Raw genomic sequence first — 15,846 nt, forward strand, 5'->3', positions numbered from 1 at the left:
TGCTGAAATGCCAGGGAAAAGCAAGGAGTGGAAATTGCAGAAAATGACAGGTCTTCAAGACATAAGTATCAATAAAGCAAAATTGAAATCCAGTTATTCACGGACAACAGCCAGGAACAAAAGGTATTTGCACCTGTTGCTAAGCCATAAGGGGAATTAATTGCTTTCCCTTTCATATTCCCACTCGGTTGCCAGATCCTCAAATAAAGTGGTAGAATGCCGACAGGCTGCTCTCTAGGCTCCTTAAATAAGAGAGGAAAGAGAACATAGAAAGTAAAATGGCTGTGCACGGCGCTGGGGCAGCTTTATTTGGCTCCTCCCTTACATGTCACTTATTTATGTTGATCTATGTAAATTAATATTTCTTTATCTCGTGTGTTCTAATTTTCTAATAAAACAATAGGGCTTTCAAACTGAAATGCTCTATGATAACCCAGCAGGATTATTTAACGTGTGCATACTAATGTCGAATAGAAATGTATTTCTTGTTCATAATCATACGAATGTTTAACAATATAACTCAAATTTTTATATAGTTCGGATTTATTTCACATAATATTTCATACCTGTATTGATTGTGGAATGTGTGTGCACTTATATTCAAACGCCAAGTGTACTTTAACTGCTGTGTTAAATTAGCGTAACCAAGGGTCTGAAGTTACTGAATTTCAATGTTTAAGTTTTCACATGAGAATTTTTCTGCTTGAATGTTCTCTCCTCTAAGGGTGCAGATACAAGGAAGGCTTCATTAGTTAGAGTAGGGCATTGTTTGTTTGTAGCGATAGCAAGGCACAGAAGGAAACTTTGGCAATAAGGTGGGAGAAGCGTTCTCATGGCGGAAAAGGGAAGCTCAAGAACAATCGAATGGTCTCAATTGAAAGCGTGGGAGAAAAGTTAAATGTAGCTAAATTTCACCAAGGAGGATGGAAAAGAACTGTAAAGGGATGATGCTGGTTTCCTTGAATACTTTGTGTGTGAATAGATTTTGTATTATATAGTTAGAAAGCATCTTTAGGATTTCATGTGGTACAGACCACTTGTGCTATTTCTCTCACTGGGTAGCCTTATGCTATACACTCTAGGCTTGGAGTACTTTTACGGAAGACTCCATCATACTGACACCTGTTTCCTGCTTCCCTGTAGGTTATCAGGGCATCTACACAGTTAGCGTAGAGTAGAGTAAGCTAGATTGTGAGCTACTAATAACTAAGCGGAGGTTCAAATTCTGCAAATAAACCTTCAGATTCTGTAGTAGGGGATCTCTGTGTATAGTCATAATCTAGTGAATAGTCCCGCCCATGTGCGGGGACCCCGGAGCAATCAAAAATAACCTCTTAAACTGTCTCCTTTGCAGTCCTGCATAGACACTTAAGAGAAAATCAAAGACAAATAATGCAGCCTATAATTACAAGGCTACACTGGCCAGTACTTCAACTTAAAGTGAAAAGGATAGCCAAATAAAATCAAGTTTTACACATCTAGCCAAGTTTCATCCATAAAGAAACTTCCCTTCACCAAAATCCTTGAAATGATAGAGGAAGGGTTGGACAGACAAGCCCCCATAGGCTGCTATTATGTGTCTGGAAAAGGGATACCGTGCCTTTAAGGAACTCTCCAGATACCCTCGGTATCCCAGGATGCACAGCCAAAGTCCTTTTACTTTCAGTTCTTTTTTCCGGCTCCTGCTAGCAGGACCCTGGAGCATTGAGCTCTCCCTTTTTGGGTATTTCTTAAATTTTTGGCACTTTTCCAGTGTTTTGAGTGTTTCACTCGACGTCTGGGGGCATTATTCGACAAGTGCCCTGAGTGTGGTAGGAAGAAGGCTAAATCTGACCCACACAGAGTATGTATATTCTGTCTCCCTTCCACCCATGTCCCTGACTCCTGTGATATCTGTCACTCTTTCTACAGGAGGACCCTGCGAGACGGGGAGAAGATTTGTCTCCAAGGCCTGGAGCAGAGGAGACATGAAGAACCAGGTGGGGCTTCTGGGCATGGAGGGACTCAGTCATCGTCCTCTGCCCGTGCTTCGGCCTCTGGGGGACTCCTCAGTCAAGAAAAGGCCCAGAAAAGACACAGATCCCGGTCGACGTCGATAGCTTCGACGTCGGCGTTGAGAGGTATGACCACCATCTGCTCCCCGTCGACCCAGGGCTCTGGGTCCTAGCGGCGTCCCCGCTCGAGGTCGAGGGGCAGGACTTCGAGACCTCGGACGAGGTCGACGTTGAGGACTTCACAGGCATCGACATACCATCGACGTCGAGATAGGTCCATGAGGCGACGACGTTCGCAGTCGCGGCTGTACCACTGTTCGCCGTCAATGTCGACACGACGGTCGACGTCGAGAAGAGACAAGTTGTTGTCGAAGAGAAGACATTCAACGTCGAGGAGTGCGTCGACGTCTAGAAGATAGACGTCGAGAAGTAGAAAGTCCTCTGCCTCAGTGGTCCATCTGTTGTCTACATCAGCGAGCTCCAGGTCACTGCGGCGCCGGCGCTCGGCCAAAATGAGGTCTGCCTCCAGGACATCTTCTTTGAGGCCTGCTCAGAAGAAGAGGAGAGTGGTGAGGTCATCGGAATTGGAGTATTCACAAACCTACTCACCTTCTAGGCCCAGGACCCCTACACCTCCACCGCTGCCTCCGAGGATGCCTCCTCCGGAGCTTCCTCCTCCTCCAGCAACGATTCCTCCTCCGCCTCGTCCTCCCCCACTTCCACCGCCTCCTACACCTCCCCTGCCTCCTCTTCCGCCGCCTCCCCGACCTACACAACCTCGGCCTGAGGTTCCGGCTCCGATTCCTCTGCTTCCGCCTCCTCTAAGACCGGCGGCCCCGGCGAGGCCCAGGAGATCTAGATCAAGGTCTCAAGGAAGGGATCGCACTCGCCATAGACACCGCTCCTCCACAAGGTCCTGTCACTGCCATCGGAGAGACAGGTCGCGGTCCCGGTACATGGGCTCCTCGAGTGACCGGAGGTATTCTCCAACATTATTGGATTCCCCTCCTACGAGAGTGTCACCCGTGAATGACATTGTGACATTTCAAGAGGTGCTGCTGAGGGGGCAGCGGTTAGGGATCACATTGACGGTACCCACGCCATCTACCTCTGTGATCTTTGAGACTTTGCACAAGCAGCATCTCTCTCGCCCGTTGTTGCCCTTGGTGCCAGGACTGGAGGAACCGGCCATGGAGCTGTTTCTGACCCCGGCTTCAGTGAAGTCGGCTCCATCTCGGCTGAAAAATAAGTACAGGCCCCCGAATTCTGATCAGGCATTCTTGAGGTCAGATCCTGTACCGGATTCTGTCATTGTGACAGCAGCTAAGAAACAGCATGTTACTGCCTCGTCTTCTACGGTGCCTCCTGACAAGGAGAGCCGTCAGATGGATTCAGCCGGACGGAAGGTTTGCGGTACGGCTGCCACATCAATGAAAGAGGCGAGTGCCTCGGCGCTCTTGGGTCGCTATGACCACGCTTTGTGGGAGTCTCTGCAACAGTTTAACGAGCTCCTCCCGAGGGATAGGAGGGAAGACTTCCAGGAGATATTGAACAAGGGCATGATGGTCTCGAATCAAGTCATCAGCTCTCCTGGCGGCTCATGGTTATTGCCATGGCATTAATTTAAGACGCCATTCCTGGTTGCGCCTTACCTCTCTCAAACCGGAGGCGCAGCAGAGAGTCGCAAATTTGCCGTTCTCTGGATCGACGCTCTTCGGGACACATGCGGATGAGGATATGGCCCGCATAAAGGCAGAAGTAGAGACATTGAAGGCCGTTGGTTTGGAGAAAGCAAAGGAACAACGGAAGTCCTTCCGCCCATTCCAGAGGAGATATGGTTCCCAGAAGCGAGGACAAGGTCGTCAGGCTGGCCAGAAGCAACAGCAGCAACAGTAGTACCAACAGCAGCCTTTCCAGAAGCCTCAGAGGGGCAGAGGCGGCCAGCAGTCCTCCTCGGCGAACAAGGGCCCGGCTGGGTTTAAGCCCTGAGGTGCTACTTCCCCCTCGTCCGTTACCCGCTCCGGTGGGGGGAAGCATACAAAATTACCTGGCAGACTGGAGAAAAATTCCTCAGGACAAGTGGGTGCTGAATATTGTTTACAATGGATACAGTCTTCGTTCCAGCTGCACGAGCTCCAAGCGGAGGCCGATACCCTGTTAAGAAAAAGGGCGATAGAAGACGTCCCTCTGTCTCAAAGGGGAAAGGGTCTATACTCACGGTTCTTCCTGGTGCACAAGAAGGACCAGAACGAGTTCAGGCCCATTCTGGATTTGCGACAAGCAAACAAATGGATTCGCAGGGAGAAATTTTGCATGCTGTCATTGCACCAGACTGGCTTTACGCATTAGATCTACAGGATGCGTACTTCCATGTGCCCATTGCACTGAAACGCCGGAAGTTCCTGCGCTTTCTAGTCGGCACCAATCAATATCAGTACACCGTGCTACCGTTTGGACTTAAGTCTGCACCCAGGACTTTTTCAAATTGCAAAGTGCATGGCAGTGGTGGCAGCGCACCTGAGAAAGAACAAGGTGTTGATCAAAGAACGATTGGTTGATCAAAGCCTCCACCTTCCAGGAAGCGCCATTGCACTTCAACAGGACGGCCGTTCTGTTGAACCAACTGGGTTTGCACATCAACATGTCCAAGTCTGTTCTGACTCCTGTCCAGTGCCTACAGTACTTGGGAGCCTCCATCGATACTCTTTCAGCAAGCGTGTCTCCATCGGAGGAGCGACGCTTATCGATCCTTCAGAAGGCTCAGGCTCTCATAGCTGTTCCATCTACGACAGTGAGGACGGTGTCTTCTCTACTGGGGTCGATGGCCTCTTGCATCTTCCTCACGCCACACGCACACCTCCACATGAGGCCGCTGCAGGAATGTCTGGAGGATCAGTGGGACCAGAATCGGGGGAGCTGGGACGACAGGATCCGGCTGTCCCTTCACGCTCAACAGTCCCTGAGATGGTGATGTTCAGCAGAGAATCTCCTCAAAGGGGTTCCATTCCACAAGGACATTCCCATTCAGACTATCGTCACAGATGCTTCTCTCCACGGCTGGGGAGCGCATTCAGACCATCTACAGATCCAGGGAACGTGGCCCCCGGCGGAATTCACGTATCACATCAATTTCCTGGAACTCAGAGCTGTTCACTTGGCACTGAAGGCCTTTCATCTGTCCTTCCAGACCAACTCCTTGCTTGTACAGACGGAAAATACGACCACAATGTATTACCTCAACAAGCAGGGGGGCTCGAGATCGTGCACACTGTCACAAGAAGCGCAGGCGATCTGGCACTGGCTGCTAGCCAGAGGACTGACGATAACGGCTACCCATCTGCCAGGTGTGCAGAATGCTCAGGCGGACGCACTCAGCAGGCTGGTGCAAGAAAACCACGAGTGGGTTCTAAACGACGAAGTGCTAGGAAACATCTTCAACAGGTGGGGGACTCCGGACGTAGATCGGTACGCCACCGCCAAAAACAGAAAATGCCGAGACTTCGCCTCCAGGTATTACCAACCGGGGACTCTGGGGAACACGCTATGGATCAGCTGGTCAAACAGCTTTCAGTACGTTTTCCCACCCATTCCCCTGATTCCGGAGGTACTCATCAAGCTGTCTCAGTCCAGAGCACAGATGACCCTCATTGCTCCGGAGTGGCCCCGACAGTGGTGGTTCACGGACCTGCTTCACCGGTCTCTCCTACCACATCTGCGGCTGCCGTGTCGGCCCGACCTTCTCACGAAGTTCGGGGGGCAGATGGTGCACCCCAACCTCTCATCGTTGAGTTTTGCGGCATGGCTCCTGAGATAGTGCAATATGGACACCTGAATCTGCCTGACGATTGCATGAATATACTCAAGGAGGCTAAGCATCCTTCCACTAGGACTTCCTATACCTACAAGTGGAAGAGGTTCTGCATCTGGTGCACTTCCAAGAACTATGATCCGACGACCTGCAAGGAAGATGTCATTCTTCCATACCTTTTGCATTTGGCTCAGTCTGGCGATTAAGGTTCACCTCGCAGCATTAACTGCGTATAGGAAATGCCCTTCACAGACATCCTTCTTCCAGATTCCTGTGATTAAAGATTTTTTGGAAGGGTTGAAGAAAGTGTTTCCTCCTGTTCGGCGCCCTTCGCCTTCATGGGAGCTGAATGTGGTGCTGTCCAGGTTGATGAAGGAACCTTTTGAACCTATTCATAAGGCTTCACTGCAGCACTTATCGTGGAAGGCGGCTTTCCTCGTGGCCATTACATCGGCCCGCAGGGTGAGTGAGATTCAGGCATTGTGTTGCCAAGAACCTTATACTGTATTTCATGCTGTTACGGTTGTGATGCGTACTCACCCTAAGTTCCTTCCTATGGTGATTTCTGAGTTCCATGTCAATCAGACTATAACTTTACCTACTTTTTTCCAAAATCCTTCCACTCCAGCGGAAAGGTCTCTTCATCCCCTGGATGTCAGAAGGGTGTTGAAGTTCTACTTGGATAAGACCAAGGACATTCGTAGGTCAGACCAATTGCTTGTCAATTATGGGTCGGTCAGGACTGGTCTTGCCACCTCAAAACAGTCTATCTCGAGGTGGATTGTGTCCTGTATCCAGTTATGTTATCAGAAAGCTAACAAGAACTTAGAGGGTAAGCCGAAGGCTCAATCTACCAGGGGCAAAGCAGCTACAACGGCTTTACTACGTAATGTTCCCATTGCAGATATCTGCAGGGCTGCCACTTGGAAGTTGGTCCATACCTTTGCTAAACACTACTGTCTGGACTCTTTTTTTTTTAATATATTTTTTTAACGTTTTTGGTAATCCTCATATATCACAGATGGAACTCTTGATGGGAAACTGGCTCCTCCATGCACCACTGGTCATTCTGTACCGGCCCTTATTAATTTCGACCAGATGCAATTTGGTTTGCCCGTACCCTCAAGTAGCCACTGCTTTCCCCTCCAAACTCCTCTTTTTGCCGATCTTTGGGCGCCCCATGCTACTTAGGAGATCGGGGAACCAGCAGGGCTCCAGACAAATCATTGGAATACCAATCATCGAGATTGCCATGCCGCCATGGCCGCCCAAACATTCGTCTCGCTTCTGGGATCACATGCCACATCTGATTTGCTCGTTATCATAATCTGCCTCAGGCAGTTAGCAAAGGTGGGGGGAGTTGGATCTTTCCACGCCCTGCAGATCTCACGCCTTGCTAACAGGATAATGTAGGATACAAATTTCGTGGGAAGATCATTAACCTGATAGTTCGTGACTAGCCCAGACATTATTGTAAACCTTGGGACTGATATAGACTTTAAGAGGACTTCTTCTAGAAATTCCCTGATCTTACTCCAATATTCCACCAATTCCGGGCAATCTACGAACATATGTACATCATCTGCTTTCAGAAGGCCACACCTTGGGCAGTTGTAATCTATGTTTGAAAACTTGGCCAGTTTTTTGGGAGTTATATAAACCCTGTACATAGTGTATATATGATTTCTTTTCAGAGCTGCAGGCTTGATAACCGCGTTTAACACCCTGAAAGAGTCGTGCCAGAAATCCATGAAGGACCCACTAGCCGGGGTAAAAGCGTTGCACCACAATTTGCTGATTTCAGCCTCCATAACATCCTCACCCTCTAACAATGCCGAATACCAAAAAGATATTTGGCTCTTCCACTTACCCCTTCTAGTTACCGCTTCAAATTTGGGGTTAGGGGGATTGTTTTCTCCGGGTGTCACAGGTCTCGTTGCCCACCAGCCTGATAGCTGATAGTATTTAAACCGCGTCAGAGATCCCCTAGTTAGATTCGACAATATATCCCAACTTAAAAGTTGGCCATCTCCCTGCAAGTCTCCCCAACTCTCCAACCCTGCCTGCTTCAATGGTAAGGATAAATGATCATTTAGACAGGCTGGAAGGCCTGGTGAGTCCCATATAGGTGCCTGCGGTGCATAATAAGAAATATTTAATTTGTTCCTTACAAATACCCAGTTTTTCAAAGCTGACCTCAAGATCTTCAACCTCACTTTTAAAAAAAATTTTGGGTCCCCAAACTTATACAGGAAAAAAGTTAATCCCTGAGGTTTATCTTTTAACAAGGCAGAGAATAGCGAGCCCATCGATGATTCGTCCAGACGGCCCGCCATGGTTCTAAAGTGCTTAAAATGAAAAGCGTGGCAATACAACAGTAGGTCAGGGAAGGCGAGCCCTCCTGTCTTGAGACCTCTTCTTAGTTTTTTCCACGCTATTCGAGGACCTTTGGCATTCCAAATAAATGAACCCAATTTTCCTTGGAGTTTTTTAATTAAAGGTACTGGAAAAGATAGAGGGATAGCATTAAATAAAAAAGTAATTTTAGGAAGGACTATCATCTTCAAGAGGTTCACTCTCCCGTAGATATTTAAAGGTAGTGAGGACCAGCGTTGTAACAGAGCGATTGTGTCTTTCATGACCCTTTCTAGATTGATTTTGGGGATTTCTTCAATCTTATTGACCAGATGGATTCCCAAATACCTCATTTTATTCTTTTTCCCCATCGAGCTAATCTGCTGATTCCATTCCATTATTTCCGTTTTTTCAGCATTGATAGAATACCCTGAAATATTACCAAACCCCTTAGCTAGATCTAATAGTCTGGGTATTGCTACATCAGGATTTATTGTATACATTAGCAAATCATCAGCATACAATGCCAGTTTCAACTCCATATCCGCGATCTTAAAGGGTTTAATTATTGGATCCGCTCTTAACAGACAAACAAAAGGCTCTATATACAAATCAAACAAAAGGGGGGATAAGGGACATCCCTGTCGTGTGCCTCGAAAAATAAAAAACTGCTCAGTCAGGGAACCATTTACTAGAACCTTAGCTGTCGGGGCTGAGTATAGGAGCTTAATGGCAGTTATGTAACTCATAGGAAAGCCGAATTTTTCCATCGCCATCCAGAGGTAGTCCCAGTCCACCTGGTCAAAAGCCTTTGCGGCGTCGACTGCTACTATGGTCAGGGGCTGCTTCATTTCTTGAGCAACATCCATCGCTGCCACAACTTGAAAGGTCAACTCGTTAAACTGCCTATCCGGGATGAAGCCCCTTTGGTCACAATGTACCACCGATTTTACAACCTTTGCTAATCTCGTTGCCAGCACCCCCGAGAATACCTTATAGTCCATGTTTAATAGTGAAATGGACCTATAGGACTCTATCCTACTCGGGTCCTTATTTGGCTTCAACAGTAATGTGACCGTCGCCTCCGCCCATGACCTAGGGACCTGCCCCCCCAAGAGTAAGATTTCGTTAAACAATAGAGTCAGAACCCCTATAATCTGCTCTAAAACGATCTTGAACAGTTCGACCGGCAGCCCATCAGGACCTGCGGCTTTGCCCTTAGCCATTTTCACCAACTGAGCCCTGACTTCCCCTTCCTTGATTTCTGAACTGAGATAAGACCTGTCAGAATCCGACAACTCAGGGAGCTGTACATTTGCAAACCACGATTCTGCTTGTTGCCTACCCAGAGAGGGGTTAGTTCCGTATAAAGACTGCATGTATCTCTTTGCTTCTTCCCTGACGAGGTCATCCTCGTTGTTTTTTTCCCCTGTGCTCGTTAATACCGAACTGTCTATCTGGTTTCTAGTTCTGTCCGCTCGAGCCTTCCAAGCTAGGAGACGCCCACACTTCTCACCATAGGCAAACTGTTGTAGATTACTTGTGTCCCACTTTTCCTTCAGAGCCTTATCCATCCCCGCTTGGAATTCTGCTCGCAAACCGTCCCATTCCCTCTGGAGGAGTGGCCTATTATCCGACTCCTCGGCCGATGCCTTCTGCAACTCCAGTTCCTTGAGCTTGAATCTCAGAATCCCAGCTTCTCTTTGCTCTTTCCTCAGACTGTTCCTCCTAATCATCAGGGTTGTTAATAAACCTCGGGAAAAGGCTTTATATGTTTCCCACACAATTTGTTTACTTGCCGATCCAGTATTGACCCTAAAGAACTCTTCAGACTGGGTCACTAGGTCCTGTCTGACCCCTTCTTCCAGTAACAATGTCCGGTCCAATGTCCATCTCCTTTGTTGTTTTTCCTGTTTTAATTTGACCACCGTTTCCACCATTGAATGGTCTGACAGAATTGCCGGAACATATGCTATGGAGTCAACTGCTGATGAGAGGTTATTGTCTAGCAGGAAAAAATCTATCCGAGAATGATGCCCATACCTTCTGCTGTAGAAAGAATAATCTCTTCCCCCCGGGTTTTTAAGTCTCCAAATATCTATCAGGTTAAAATCCCTCATAAGGTTCTTCAATTCCTGACTTGTTTTTTTAGGGGGGGAAAATCTCACTCTTGATGTTCTATCTAGTTCTCTATCGAATATCAAGTTGAAATCTCCCCCTAAAATTATGGGGCCTGATGTCTCTATTAAGTTGGTTTTAAGTTTCAGCAGAGCCCCCGGAGCATCTAAATTCGGGCCATAGTAGACTGCACAAACTAAAGGGGTACTTACTACAATCAAGGAAGTTATCAACCATCTGCCTGAGTTGTCTGTTTCATGCTTAATTAGCCTGATCCCCATGCCTGCTCTAATGATTATGGCCACCCCCCGTGTACTGCCGCTTTGGCCCGAGGAGACAGCATCCTGGACCCATCTACATTTCCCAAAGATTTGATTACATTCTTCCCTTTCCAAATGCGTCTCCTCCAGTAAACAGATATGTGCCCCTGATCTGAACAAAAAATCAATAACCCTTCTTGCTTTCTTCCTATCCCTTAACCCATTAACATTCCAGCTTATTAGTTTTATACTACCTATCATATTGGCCTTAATTCCCTATAATCACTCTATGAATTCTCTATGAATTCTCAGCCGGTTCCCTACCTGTGTGTGGTTTAGTTTCAAACATATACGAGGATTAATTTTTTTTCTTTTTCCCCCTGCTCCCCACCCTCCCACCCCCCTCGTGGTTTGTTTGACTTAGTAAATGCGACAAAAGCTAAAAAAAAAGAAAAAAAACAATAGAAGGAGGTCATTCATATTTTTTCTTTTTTTTTCCTTTCTACCCTTTCTTCCTTTCCCCCTTTTTTCCATCTCTCTTCTCCTCCCCTTTCAGATTACATTTTCTCGTTATATATACATATATACATATATATATATTTTTTTCCTTTTTTTTCCCCCTTCTCCCTTCCCTTCTCCCTTCTTCACCCTTTTTTTTTCCTTTTTTTTTTTCTTTTCCTTTCTTCTTTCCCCTTTTCCCCTTTTCTGGTGCCACTTGGAAGTTGGTCCATACCTTTGCTAAACACTACTGTCTGGACTCTGATGTCAGGGCAGATGCTCAGGTTGGGCAGGCTTCGTTGAGAAATCTGTTTGCACAGTAGTGGTGCTGTCTTTTTCCTCCACCCCCGGATGGGTTTGTTGGGATGGGCTTGCCATTCTATTAACTAGATTATGACTATACACAGAGATCCCCTACTACAGAAGGAGTAGTTTTTTACCTGTAACTCCAGTTCTGTAGTAGGGGTATCTCGGTTATAGTCATAAGCGCCCGCCCTCCTCCCCGGTGAAGGAAATGAGAATGTACTGTATGCTACAGGCCTTGCTTTATACACCTTCAAAAAGAACTAAAAGTAAATGGACTTTGGCTGTGCATACTGGGATACCGAGGGTCTCTGGAGAGTTCCTTAAAGGCACGGTATCCCTTTTCCAGACACATAATGGCAGCCTATAGGGGCTTGTCTGTCCAACCCTTCCTCTCTATCATTTCAAGGATTTGGGTGAAGGGAAGTTTCTTTATGGGTGAAACTTGGCAAGATGTGTAAAATTGATTTTATTTGGCTATCTTTTTCCCTTTAAGTTGAAGTACTGGCCAGTGTAGCCTTGTAATTATAGGCTGCATTATTTGTCTTTGATTTTCTCTTAAGTGTCTATGCAGGACTGCAAAGGAGACAGCTTAAGAGATTATTTTTGATTGCTCCGGGGTCCCCGCACATGGGCGGGACTTATCACTAGATTATGACTATAACAGAGATACCCCTACTACAGAACTGGAGTTACAGGTAAGAAACTACTCCTTCTGTTTCTTATCATTTGTAGTGCAGCCACTCAGTTCTTGGTGTGCTTTCTTTTGTTCGGACTGAATTTCATTGGAGGGTTCGGAATTATTCTTGGGATACTATATTTTACAATATGCCTTTGAGACTCTTTTATGTCAGTTTGTTTCTGAGTCTGTAATAAAATACTTTGGGCCAGATGTACAACCGTTTTTTGCCATCACAAATGGGAAATCGGCCAGTTTGTGACCGCAAAAAAGGGTCCGGGAATGTACAAACGCTATTTTGCTAGTCGGCAACTCGCAAATAGCGTTTGCGACTTTCGCTATTAGGAAGGAGCGTGTCTTCCTAATAGCGAGTCACAATGCAATGTAACATTGTTTTGTGACCGCATTTGCAGCCGCAAAACATTCGCAGTTTACCACCTACTTCAAGTAGGTGGTAAACCACTTGCAAACGGGAACGTTTCCCCACAGGACCCATTCCGATTTGTGAGTGTGTGTGAAAATATTTTTTAAGATCACTGCCTGCTCTTAAAAAAGCAGAAAGGTTTTATTTTTATTTTTTAAATGCATCCTGTTTCCTTTTAGGAGAATGGGCTGCATTTAAAAAACAAAAAAATGAATTATTAACTCCTTAAACGCAGCGCAAATTCCGCCGCGGTGCGGGAGTTCTATTGAGTGGGCGGGGCCGAGGTAGTGCGGCCGACGCGCTCACTTAAGGGGTTAAAAAGCTGTCACAGACATTGTGGTCTGCTGACCCCAGCAGGCCACCATCCCTGTGAGTGCTGGCCATTCCTAATGGAATCGCTAACAACACCTGCCTCATGAACATAAATGAGGCAGCCAATTTGTGACCTCATTAGGAATCGCCAACAGGGTCTGAGACACTGTTCTAAATTGCATTTTGCGAGTCACAAAGTGACGCAATTTGCGCGTTGAAAAATGTAAGGGTCATACATCTGGCCCTTAAACTTTCTTCAGTAGTTATTTACATATGTAATCCATGTTTACTCCCTCTTACTTCGCAAGCACGGATAAAGGTTCACTGACCAAAGAAAGAAAATCGCAATGCCATCTGCTTTGTAAGTCACAAGTACCTCTCAAATTCGCACTGAAAAATAAAATGTGCAACTTTGACAAAGTGCTTTCGGATTGCCATATTAGCACTGTGCCTGCTTGCTGCTCTCAATGTGAGCAGAGAGCACGGTGTTGGTCAGAGAGGGGGAAGGAAAGACACTGTCGGTGATTGAGTGGAAGAAGGCCAGGTATTTTTTCAATTTAGGCATGCTGGAGAGTATATGAAGAGTGGTGCGGATCACAGGAGGCCAGGTGCTTTGTTAACTTTTATATGCATAGCTTGGTGGAAGTGGATGGGAGGAGATCATATACAGTTTTGTTTTATATTGGAGAGGGTTAAGGTAGAGTTACTGTTGAGGGTGGTGTGGGATGGTTTCAGAATGCTGTTATCCTTTTCTTAATTTTGAGTAACAGAGGGCCGGTTTGTCAGTTGGCAGACACAAGGTGTATACCAGGACAGGGGACTGAGGCAGGTAAAGTCAACTTTCGTATGGTTCCCCTTAAACCTTCAGACCTGTGCAGCGATTAAAAAATAGTGGTAGCTGATTGAGGAGGCATACATAACATATAAGGAAAGCGGTGTGTTATATTGTGTGGCTGAATGACCTCACCACGTAATACACTCATGATACAAACCAGTCAGGCTTGTTTGCTAAACCTTAGCTCAACCCTGAGTAGCTGTGGCTTTTAGCAGTAAGGCTTATACAGAGGAACAAGTATAAAAGCATTCAGAAGTACCAAAAAGAAAGAAATAAGGAAGTCACACACCATGAAAGAAGTCCAACACCAATTTGTAAACATAGTTCTTATATTTATCAATTTTAGACATTACGATTAGCAAAATCAACATGAGGGGTCTAAATATCTAGATTTTGAAGTAAAATGTAATTTGCATTTTTTCATTCAAAATTAAAACAAGCATTATGAACTACTGCACTTAGTGGAAACTTTGTAAAACCTTTTAAAGAGTTGTGTTTGGGTACTCTGGCCCTAACCTGGGCATGGGGGGGGGAGTGGCAAGGGGGATAGTTATAATTTCTAGGACAGTTACCTTGTCACCAAAGCAGTCTCAAGTCCAGTTCCAGGCTCTACAGGCAAAACGCTATAGACTTCAATGGAGTGGTCCAGGTTCATATGATAAGGATTTTGAAGATGCTGTAGGATTGCTGAGGATGTTGTGCTATCAACTGGAAGCTTCCTAAGGCTACTTCGTGGTTCATGGTCTTGTAGGTGTGACTTTGCCCACATGGTCGATGTGCCTTTAAGTCTTCTGGAGTCCAGCAAAAGTCCAGTTGCCATTAGACTCCTGGTCATAGCAAAACCAGCAGTTCCCTTTGGTGAAGGCTAGTGTCCGTCTTGTGCAACCAAACTGCACTCTGATGACTCTCACAAGATTCAGGTGCAAATTTTGAGGGACATGATCTCCCTGGCTGCACGTCAGTGACAATAAGGCGATTGTGGCTACTGACTAGCAAGGGCGGGCTTCCTCAGCTTTTGTGGCCCTGGAGCTGTAACAGCAAGTCAGCCAACGGACTCTTGAAATTCACCTCTTCAATCTGGGGCTCAGGAGGGACTTTTCCACAAGACAGGCACAGTTTGGTAACTGGTCTTTCCTCTCTGTCCCCGAATTTAAACTGTTTCCCCGAACAAAAGAGCAACCTTTAGGAGTCTGGGACGGATATATAAGCAAGGAGGCATGGTTTGTTTTGCAGTGGTGTCTGTATTTTGAGTTTATTGCATGTGAAAACATGTATATTTGTGAGGAATCATCCTGAAATGTTGATGAGATTTTCTTTATCTTCTTTCATCTTGCTCTAGGTCTTCGGATGCGGAAGGACCCCAGGAATCTCAGATAAAAGAGAGTTGCAGAAAACATTTATTCAAGAGAAATTCAATAATCTCCCTTCACACCTCCTTTGGTGCTCTGGAAGAAAATGGTGCGTGTAAAGTTATAAGAATTAAAAAAAAGAATGGATGGGATATATATGGAACTGAGTGGAAGAGCAACAGATAACCTCCTTGTCTCTTCCCCCCTCTTTTATACAGGGTATTAAAGTCGACTCTATACCATTTAGAGTCATCAGAGTTTAGGGCAACCTAAAGGGAGGCTTGAGATATTCAGAGAATTCCTCAATTAGTTTGTTCCCTTTGTTCTAAAATGAGGAATCCGTTATCCAGTTTTATTTTCTACCCCAGTGCCTTCTGAGATATGTAGTGCTTTGCAGGCTAGGCGTGTTTAGGTGAAATACAAGAAGAAATAGTATAGTAGAGTACCATTTCACCAACACCTGCCGTGTATAGCATCTCCTCTTCCTCCCTCCTTATATATCACCTCAATACTTCCAGCCCAGTGTACTCATACGCTATGCCGCAACTCTGAGTTGCTGTGGCTGTTCAGCGTCCTCCGGGGCAATCCACTACTCCTCTGGACAGGACTCATCTTCTATAATGAAAGCGGGTCCTTTGGGTCTCTCCTGTCTTCGTTGCAGGGCTCTGAAGTGTCCGCTGTCTTCCTCCGTTCCGTGGTGTCCTGAGCAGCCTTTCCTTCTCCTCAGGTGGCTTTTGATGCTTCTCTCCTGCTTTTGGCATTGTCTTCTTTCGTCGCCCTTCCAGCTTCTCCGTTCTCCTTTCCTCTGGCCACACTCCACAGGATTGGTTCTTCCGGTCCCTGAACCCACCTCTCTGTCACCTTTAAGTGTGTGGTTGACAGTGGTGCAGGGAAGTTTAACCCATTTTCCA

The 15,846-nt window shown here is 46.2% G+C and overlaps 1 protein-coding gene across 2 annotated transcripts in view; it reads right to left on the minus strand.

Annotated features, from left to right (window-relative positions):
- Positions 1-15,846, minus strand: part of LOC144781884 (uncharacterized) — a 698,016-nt gene that overhangs the window by 139,953 nt on the left and 542,217 nt on the right. The gene's annotated exons all lie outside the window — the stretch shown is intronic.

This window comes from Lissotriton helveticus, chromosome 9 (assembly GCF_964261635.1).
Source record: "Lissotriton helveticus chromosome 9, aLisHel1.1, whole genome shotgun sequence".
Lineage (NCBI taxonomy): Eukaryota > Metazoa > Chordata > Amphibia > Caudata > Salamandridae > Lissotriton > Lissotriton helveticus.